This window comes from Nerophis ophidion, linkage group LG04 (assembly GCF_033978795.1).
Source record: "Nerophis ophidion isolate RoL-2023_Sa linkage group LG04, RoL_Noph_v1.0, whole genome shotgun sequence".
NCBI classification, from domain to species: Eukaryota; Metazoa; Chordata; class Actinopteri; order Syngnathiformes; family Syngnathidae; genus Nerophis; species Nerophis ophidion.
This window is the reverse complement of record NC_084614.1, coordinates 84,115,686-84,123,518: the sequence shown is the minus strand read 5'-3', so window position 1 is coordinate 84,123,518 and position 7,833 is coordinate 84,115,686.

Sequence of the window (7,833 nt, the reverse complement as noted above, 5' to 3'; positions counted from 1 at the left end):
GGTCTACACATGTCTCTTATGTGTGACTGCCATCTACTGCCATTTGAGAAAAAAAATAGAGTCGATATTTTCTTACACGTTTCTGCTTTGCCTGCACACAAAAAACAAACACAGTTTTTGTTTTGAGTCTTGACAGCCGCCTTTGAGACCAATTCAGTTAGCGAAAAGGAGGCTGATCGGCCATTTTGCGGTCTACACATATCTCTTATGTGCGACTGCCATCATATTGCAGTCTACACATGTCTCTTATGCGTAAGCACAACTACATGGTGTTGTTTGTTGTTTGCTTGAGTCATATTGCGGTCTACACATATCTCTTATGTGTAGACTTATTTCGAGACTCGACGGCCACCTTTGAGACCAATTCAGTTAGCGAAAAGGAGGCTAATCGGCCATTTTGCGGTTTACACGTGTCTCTTATGTGTGACTGCCATCTACTGCCGTTAAAATAGTTACCTTATTTTCCGGACCGTAGGGCGCGAGTCAGGTCTATTTTCATACAAAAGGCGAACCATGTTATAATGATTTATTATCAAAGTCGTACCAAAACATTTTGATAGATTTTTGGGCACAGTGTGTAATGTTCTATATTTTCAACGGAATATATAATATTTTGGTGTTGTTTACCTGAGTCATTTTGCGGTCTACACATATCTCTTATGTGTAGACTTATTTCGAGACTCGACGGCCACCTTTGAGACCAATTCAGTTAGCGAAAAGGAGGCTAATCGGCCATTTTGCGGTCTACACGTGTCTCTTATGTGTGACTGCCATCTACTGCCGTTAAAATAGTTACCTTATTTTCCGGACCATAGGGCGCGAGTCAGGTCTATTTTCACACAAAAGGCAAACCATATTATAATGATTTGTTATCAAAGTCGTACTAAAACATTTTGATAGATTTTTGAGCGCAGTGTGTAATATTCTATATTTTCAACGAAATATATAATATTTTTGTGTTGTTTACTTGAGTCATTTTGCAGTCTACACATATCTCTTATGTGTAGACTTATTTCGAGACTCGACGGCCGCCTTTGAGACCAATTCAGTTAGCGAAAAGGAGGCTTATCGGCCATTTTGCAGTCTACACGTATCTCTTATGTGCGACTGCCATCTACTGCGGTTTGGGGGGGGGGGGGGAGTTAATATTTCCTTACATGTTTCTGCTTCGTTTGCACACAAAAAAAAACTGTTTTATTTCGAGACTTGACAGCCGCCTGTGGGACCAATTCAGTTAGCGAAAAGGAGGCTGTTTGGCCATTTTGCGGTCTACACATGTCTCTTATGTGTGACTGCCATCTTCTGCCGTTTGAGGGGGAAAAAAAAGAGTTGATATTTTCTTACACGTTTCTGCTTCGTCTGCACAAAAAAAACAAATAATGATTTATTATCAAAGTCGTACTAAAACATTTTGATAGATTTTTGAGCGCAGTGTGTAATATTCTATATTTTCAACGGAATATATAATATTTTGGTGTTGTTTACTTGAGTCATTTTGCGGTCTACACATATCTCTCATGTGTAGACTTATTTCGAGACTCGACGGCCACCTTTGAGACCAATTCAGTTAGCGAAAAGGAGGCTAATCGGCCATTTTGCGGTCTACACGTGTCTATGTGTGACTGCCATCTACTGCCGTTAAAATAGTTACCTTATTTTCCGGACCATAGGGCGCGAGTCAGGTCTATTTTTCATACAAAAGGCGAACCATATTATAATGATTTATTATCAAAGTCGTACCAAAACATTTTTGATAGATTATTGGGCACAGTGTGTAATGTTCTATATTTTCAACGGAATATATAATATTTTGGTGTTGTTTACTTGAGTCATTTTGCGGTCTACACATATCACTTATGTGTAGACTTATTTCGAGACTCGACGGCCGCCTTTGAGACCAATTCAGTTAGCGAAAAGGAGGCTAATCGGCCATTTTGCGGTCTACTCATGTCTTTTATGTGTGACTGCCATCTACTGCCGTTAAAATAATTACCTTATTTTCCGGACCATAGGGCGCAAGTCAGGTCTATTTTCATACAAAAGGCGAACCATATTATAATGATTTATTATCAAAGTCGTACTAAAACATTTTGATAGATTTTTGAGCGCAGTGTGTAATATTCTATATTTTCAACGGAATATATCATATTTTGGTGTTGTTTACCTGAGTCATTTTGCGGTCTACACATATCTCTTATGTGTAGACTTATTTCGAGACTCGACGGCCACCTTTGAGACCAATTCAGTTAGCGAAAAGGAGGCTAATCGGCCATTTTGCGGTCTACACATGTCTCTTATGTGTGACTGCCATCTACTGCCGTTAAAATAGTTACCTTATTTTCCGGACCATAGGGCGCGAGTCAGGTCTATTTTTATACAAAAGGCGAACCATATTATAATGATTTATTATCAAAGTCGTACTAAAACATTTTGATAGATTTTTGAGCGCAGTGTGTAATAGTCTATATTTTCAACCTAATATATAATATTTTGGTGTTGTTTACCTGAGTCATTTTGCGGTCTACACATATCTCTTATGTGTAGACTTATTTCGAGACTCGACGGCCGCCTTTGAGACCAATTCAGTTAGCGAAAAGGAGGCTAATCGGCCATTTTGCGGTCTACACATGTCTTTTATGTGTGACTGCCATCTACTGCCGTTAAAATAGTTACCTTATTTTCCGGACCGTAGGGCGCGAGTCAGGTCTATTTTCATACAAAAGGCGAACCATGTTATAATGATTTATTATCAAAGTCGTACTAAAACATTTTGATAGATTTTATGTGTGTCTGCCATCTACTAGTGACACTCACCATTAAACCATGTACCAAATAAAATAGCTTTTGAGGCCGGTAAGCACAACTACATGGTGTTGTTTGTTGTTGTTTGCTTGAGTCATTTTGCGGTCTGCACGTATCTCTCATGTGTGTCTGCCATCTACTGGTAACACTTATCATTTTGGGAATTACAACTACAGTTGTCGTCTGGGTATTTTCCAATTTACTGTTTTCCCCCCCCAAAAATCGGAATAAATTGTAACTGTTTTTAGTTATTCATCAAGCTGTGTTGAGCATAAAGCACCTGAATAGAAAAATGTGTGAGCTAGCCAAAGAAAGTGTGTGGAAAAAATGACTAGTTTTTAAATAATGAATTCTCAGTTTTTGAAGGATTAAAAAAAAAGTTTTCTGTTTTTCTAACATGGGGGTCTCATGAATCCTTGCAAGCGTGGTATCTCGGCTTAGTTTTGGTGTGTTTACGCAAAGAGCTGAGGGTAAATAATTGGCTATTTTTGCGGTTCGGACAGCCCCCAGTTAAGGGAGCGTTTCCTGGGAATTGAATATGTATGGCGTGCATACTTGACGTGAGGTGTGTGCGAGCCGGCGATAAAAAGGGGAGAAAAGTAGATGAAGAAAAGCGCTCAGGGACACCCGTTCACTTCTGTTCGAGGACGGCGGTTGCCTGGCAACTGTACGCCGTTCACATTGTTCGGAAAGAGCCACGACTCTGGCCGGGCTGGCACTTTGACTTCAAGTAGAACTCTAATCATGTAAAGTGCATGCTGGGCCATGAAAGTAACATCGGGTCTAATATTCCTTTATGCTCGGAGGACCCACTGGGGGCGAAAACGACGTCACAAATTGGGCAAAACCCAAACGACTTGTTTGAGGAAGGAAGGCAGGATTGTTTTTACGAACATCTTCACCATGCTTTTGTGTTTTGATTACACACTTTCAGGACTGCAGGTCCCACATACACAAAAACATGCACCAATAGGGAAGAAAAGTTGATTTTAGTATAGTAAGTCCCCTTTAACGCATGCAAAAGTATAAAATACTTGTGTGTGTATGTATGTATATATATACATGTGTATTTCCATCCATCCATTTTCTACCGCTTATTCCCTTTTGGGGTGGCGGGGGGCGCTGGCGCCTATCTCGGCTACAATCGGGCGGAAGGCGGGGTACACCCTGGACAAGTCGCCACCTCATCACAGGGCCAACACAGATAGACAGACAACATTCACACACTAGGGCCAATTTAGTGTTGCCAATGTATTAAAGTTAAAGTACCACATTTTCACACACACACCAGGTGTGAGGTGAGGGGAGCAGTGAGCAGCAGTGGTGGCCACGCCCGGGAATCATTTTTTGGTGATTTAGCCCCAAATTCCCTACCCTTGATGCTGAGTGCCAAGCAGGGAGGTGTAATGGGTCCCATTTTGATAGTCTTTGGTATGACTCGGCCGGGGTTTGAACTCACGACCTATCGATCTCAAGTATGTATATATATATATATATATATATATATATATATATATATATATATATGTATATATATATGTATATGTGTATATATATGTGTATATGTATATATATATATATATATATGTATATATATGTGTATATGTATATATATATATATATGTGTATATGTATATATATATATATATATATATATGTATATATATGTGTATATGTATATATATATATATATATATATGTATATATATGTATATGTATATATATATATATATGTATATATATGTGTATATGTATATATATATATATATGTATATATATATATATATATATGTATATGTATATATATAAAAATCTCCTGATGATTGAGGGAACCCCTCATGAAACAGTTCTGTAGAGATGAAGTAGTCTTGTGATTTTTCCCACACCTATATATACATATATATATATATATATATATATATATATATATATATATATATATATATATATATATAGCAGTATCTTCTGGATAATCAAATCACAAGACTACTTCATCTCTACAGAACTGTTTCATGAGGGGTTCCCTCAATCATCAGGAAAATCCCCTGGAAACCAACCAAAAAAAGAGCGGAAAACGAAACAACATCATCTGGTACAATCCGCCATTCAGCAAAAACGTCTCAACCAACATCGGCCGCAAGTTCCTCACTCTGATCGACAAACACTTCCCCAAAGGCAACACCCTAAGAAAAATATTCAACAAGAACAACATTAAATTGAGCTACAGCTGTATGAATAACATACAACAAATCATTTCAAACCACAACAAAGCAATTGCAAAAGGACTGCCCACCCCCAGACTAAACGACTCTGAAACCAATAAGGAATGTAACTGTCGCAAGAAACCTGATTGCCCTCTCAACGGAGGGTGCTGACAAATATCAGTCGTTTACCAAGCAAAGGTAACACGCAAGGACATTAACACATCCGACACGTACGTAGGATTAACCGAAGGAGCGTTCAAAACAAGATGGAATAATCACAAGGCCTCCTTTAGAAACCAGACTTTGCGGAATTCTACAGAACTCAGCAAACACATTTGGAACCTCAAAGACAATAATGTTGAATATTCAATAACATGGCAAATTCTTGCATCCATCACACTTTACAACAGTGGTAATAAAAGATGCAACCTATGCATAAAAGAGAAACTGTTTATTATATATATATCATCCAGACCTGACATCCCTCAACAAGCGCAGTGAAATCATTTCAACATGCCGCCATAGACGGAAACACCTCCTAGGTAACACATGAGCCAATCACCACACCCCTACGCCTGCCTGTACCCACCCACTCTGTGCCCTATATAAACCATTGTATGTGAATGCCTCCATTAAAATCTCCTGATGATTGAGGGAACCCCTCATGAAACACTTCTGTAGAGATGAAGTAGTCTTGTGATTTTTCTCACACCTACAGATATATATATATATATATATATATATATATATATATATATATATATATATATATATATATATACACACATATATATATATATACACAGTCGGGCGAAAAAGTATTTAGTCAGCCAGCGATTGTGCAAGTTCTCCCACTTAAAATGATGACAGAGGTCTGTAATTTTCATCATAGGTACACTTCAACTGTGAGAGACAGAATGTGAAGAAAAAATCCAGAAATTCACATTAAAGAATTTATTTGTAAATTATGGTGGAAAATGAGTATTTGGCCTCAAAATCTCACGATACATGGCCCCTTTCATTCTTTCCTTAACACGGATCAATCGTCCTGTCCCCTTAGCAGAAAAACAGCCCCAAAGCATGATGTTTCCACCCCCATGCTTCACAGTAGGTATGGTGTTCTTCGGGGACGCAACTCAGTATTCTTCTTCCTCCAAACACGACCAGTTGAGTTTATACCAAAAAGTTGTGTTTTGGTTTCATCTGACCACATGACATTCTCCCATGTGCTCTCTGGCAAACTTCAGACGGGCCCGGACAGGGGACACGCCTGGCACTGCAGGATTTGATTCCCTGTCGGCGTAGTGTGTTACTGATGGTAACCTTTGTTACTTTAGTCCCAGCTCTCTGCAGGTCATTCACCAGGTCCCCCCTGTGTGGTTTTGGGATTTTTGCTCACCGTTCTCATGATCATTTTGACCCCACGGGATGAGATCTTGCGTGGAGCCCCAGATCGAGGGATATTATCTGTGGTCTTGTATGTCTTCCATTTTCTGATAATTGCTCCCACAGTTGATTTTTTCACACCAAGCTGCTTGCCTATTGCATGATGTTTCCACCCCCATGCTTCACAGTAGGTATGGTGTTCTTGGGGATGCAACTCAGTATTCTTCTTCCTCCAAACACCACGAGTTGAGTTTATACCAAAAAGTTGTGTTTTGGTTTCATCTGACCACATGACATTCTCCCAGTGCTCTCTGGCAAACTTCAGACGGGCCCGGACAGGGGACACGCCTGGCACTGCAGGATTTGATTCCCTGTCGGCGTAGTGTGTTACTGATGGTAACCTTTGTTACTTTAGTCCCAGCTCTCTGCAGGTCATTCACCAGGTCCCCCCTGTGTGGTTTTGGGATTTTTGCTCACCGTTCTCATGATCATTTTGACCCCACGGGATGAGATCTTGCGTGGAGCCCAAGATCGAGGGAGATTATCTGTGGGCTTGTATGTCTTCCATTTTCTGATAATTGCTCCCACAGTTGATTTTTTCACACCAAGCTGCTTGCCTATTGTAGATTCACCCTTCCCAGTCTGGTGCAGGTCTACAATTATTTTCCTGGTGTCCTTGGACAGCTCTTTGGTCTTGGCCATAGTGGAGTTTGGAGTCTGACTGTTTGAGGCTGTGGACAGCTAATATACATACATATATGTATGTATATTAGATTATGTTAGATTAGATAGTACTTTATTTATTCCTTCAGGAAAATTTCAATTTTCAGCAAAATCCCATTCAAGATCAGACAAACATTACAGGGAGACAGAACAGGATCGCTGACGGGTCTGCCGGCCCCCTTACAAAAAAGGTGGGGGACAGGTAAAAAAGTAGGAGGAATGTGAGAAAAAAATAGAAGATTAAAATACAATAAAATAAAAAAAATCGGTCTAAGCCTGGGCTCTGGAGAGGGGGTCCAGACTGAGGCAGAGAGAGAAAAAAAACAACAACAACTCATAGCCATAGCACACATCCCTCTCACATGTGTCTAAGAGGGAGACATCAAAGAACACAAAGGACATAAAAGACATTAAAGCAGCGGATACAAGCAGCTATTTCTACATACAGCTATGAATAAAAAGTAAAATAGGTGGAGGGAGCATGGCCAGAGAGAGGAGCAGACCCAACAAAGCAACCAAGACCGACGACTCCACTCTCGGCCAGTGTCCAGTCCGCATGGATGAGCGAGGACACGTCCAAGGAGACTGAGGTCTCCGACACCTGCTCACACAGCCAAGACACCACGAAGCCTCTCCGTCCCAGCGCTCAGTGCTAGCTCCGCAGTCCTGTCCCCTCATCCGCATCTCCTCCAGTCCCTCCAAACCGACTACGGTGTGG